Source organism: Anoplopoma fimbria, unplaced genomic scaffold, assembly GCF_027596085.1.
Source record: "Anoplopoma fimbria isolate UVic2021 breed Golden Eagle Sablefish unplaced genomic scaffold, Afim_UVic_2022 Un_contig_7743_pilon_pilon, whole genome shotgun sequence".
Lineage (NCBI taxonomy): Eukaryota > Metazoa > Chordata > Actinopteri > Perciformes > Anoplopomatidae > Anoplopoma > Anoplopoma fimbria.
Genome location: NW_026552448.1, coordinates 1 through 2731, shown reverse-complemented (window position 1 = coordinate 2731; position 2731 = coordinate 1). Strand labels below are relative to the sequence as shown.

The 2731-nt window shown below is 42.5% G+C and overlaps 1 long non-coding RNA gene across 1 annotated transcript; it reads right to left on the bottom strand.

The window, feature by feature from the left end:
• Positions 1-145: 145 nt before the first annotated feature.
• Positions 146-1179, bottom strand: LOC129115939 (uncharacterized). The gene is made up of 3 exons (XR_008533314.1): positions 1071-1179; positions 689-993; positions 146-557 (listed from the first exon to the last, which is right to left on the bottom strand). It is a non-coding gene; the product is annotated as an uncharacterized LOC129115939 (long non-coding RNA).
• Positions 1180-2731: the final 1552 nt, after the last annotated feature.

Below are 2731 nucleotides of genomic sequence, written 5' to 3'. Positions count from 1 at the left end.
GTTCACCACCATGTCCATAACCAGCCATCACAGGATTAGGATCCATAGAGCTCTGGGGGGCTGCAAAGTCACCGGTAAAGGTTTCCATCTGCTGCTCAGGAGCGGAGTTGTAGGGAGCGTAGTCCCTCACATAGTGACCATCTTGCCAGTAGTCTCTCCCCTGCTCGTAGCTGCTGCTGAAGTGACTGACTGTGCCTGGAGGATACTGGCCGGTCAGGAACATGAAGTCATAGTAAGGGTAATAGTCCCAGCTTCCACTGATGTAGGAGTTTGGCTGAGGTTGGTAGATGAAGCCTTGTCCAGCAGACTCTTGCGGAACGTATGGCGGTAGTGGAGGAGGAGGAGGATACAAACCCGTTTCCTCGGTTTCCTCTCAGAGTTAGCACGCTCAAAGCTATTCTCAAAATGGGAAAGCTCTCCTGCCTGGTACATTGGTCCAGGCGGTGGGAGAGGTGGACTCATTTGCTGAGGTAGACTGGATACAACGCCATGAGTGCCAGATGAAATGCCCTCATCTGGAGAGAAGGGACTGGGTGGAGCAACAGCCCAGTTGATTTCTGCAAACAGGAATGTAAAAGAGCAAGAGACTCACAATAACATTTGTTTAAGAAGTGGGTCAAGCCAAGACTGTCTAGTGATTTTGGCCATTAACCTTTAACATTGCAAAATTGTATAATCAGATTTTTACCTTGCAGGCCAGGTTGAAAAGCAGCTCCCTTTTGTGAAGGGCTCGCAGGGTTTCTCCTCACTGAAGAGTCACTGTATCCTGACACAGGTCCAGAAGAAAACTGGAGCCAACAGATGGTTCTGGTCCTCTTTGAGCAGTAGGCTGCGGGTCAGCCTGATAAGATGGTGTGAAGACTCCTTTAGAAGGAGCATTGTTAGGCAGAACAGCTGCAGGTGAATACTGCCCAGAAGGAGCTCCCTTGTACGAGTCAAAAGTAGGAGCAGCGTTTGGGTAACCCCTGCCATAAGAAGCACCCGGATCAGAGCCTGGGTACAAGAAAATACAATTTAAAGCAGAAGTCAATCAAACTGAACCTGTTTCACCAAAGCGGATGATACTTTACCTTTCTGATGAGGAAAGCAGCAAATGTCCACAATCAGCAGAGCAAAGAGGGAAGCCCTGAAAAACATTCACATAAGATAAAATCAACAATTGTTTTCTAGTAACCAGGCAACTTGGAGAAAACCAGCTACTTACCCTGAGAAAAAACCGTGCAGCCATCATGTTGAAGGGCAACACACGATAAGCTGTTAAATGTGGAGGGTTATAAGTGTTACCAGAGATCAGAACTGACCAATCAGAGCTTAACGAGGTTACGACAGACAGCTGCTGGTGAATGACTCTCAGTAGACTGATCTAACATCAGCAATTAGTCTAATAGGAGCCAATAGTGACATCTCAGAAAGAAAGTAAGTGTGACATTTGCACTTGATCCATTTATATTGCAACAATTGCAAGAATGCATTGACAGCCTAGTACATTTACATGAATGATGTATTCTATTTATAATGCAAACAATCACTTATTTTAATCAATCTAATGGGAATTGTCTTGATGCAGGACAACTATCAGAAATTGTCACTAACTCAAACAATGTAAGGATACAATTTAAGACCACTGTAAAATATTGGTCAGCCATTTTCAAAATCACATTAAACACATGAGAACTTCTAAAGGGATTGCTATATGCTACATTGTCCACAGATTGTTTGTCCCATAGGTTCAGACGTAAAGACCCGGTGGGGAGGATCCACATGCTGAGGCCGCTGCTGTCACACGGTGGACGGAGTACAGAGGCTGGAAGAACCGCTCCCATCTCTGATCTCTGGATGCTTCCTCCGGGTCCAAATGCCCCTTTGGTTGCTCTGCTGATGGAAACACTAACAATTCTAATAATGATTCTACAATGAATTAATATTAAGTATAGCCAAGGCCAATCAATTTTGTGGTGGACCCATTAATCACTTACCATTTTTATTAGAGTAGACACAAATTGATTGAAAAGACTTTAACCTCGTCAACTCAGTTTCCCATGTTTCATAAGCAGTACAAACGTAAAAACAAATAAATCTAAATTATAGAATTTAGGCCAAAACAAATGTATAATTAATCAATTGTTGATTATAGAATAGAAAACCAACTTAGGCTGTTCAGTCTTTTGGCGCCCCCATGTGACCAATTCGCAACATTGACTCTAATAAATTCAAGTTAATGATTAAGCAACACTACAGCAGGGGTGAAAAGTATTTAAAGTACTGAAATTCAGTACATATTTGAAGCACTTTTACTTTGATTCCATACAGCTAGCAGAGCACTTTGCAGGGTGAGGTTTTAAAGTTATTTGAGCACTACACAATTAGATTTTGACAGTCCAACAGCACAAAATTGTTTAGCCCTAGCTTAACCAACAAATGTGTTTACTGCTTTACTCTCATCCTAAACATTTTCAGATCTGTACCAAGATTTGATACAAAGAGGATCTTCTACCGATTGTTGCCAAGATTTTTTAAGCCCCACAGCGGGGAAATGTTCTACTCCAAGAAGGTGAGAGATGTCAAGTGATTTCAGAACCCTACTGCTGAAGAGAAAGTCATATTTTGCCTGTAGGCCACAAAGACCAAAGCTGCAGCAAGGAAATGTTAACATCCACATGCAATGAATTTCTGAGCAACATGTACAAGTTTTGGGCACATACAATCTGATATTAGGAAACAAGACAGGTCA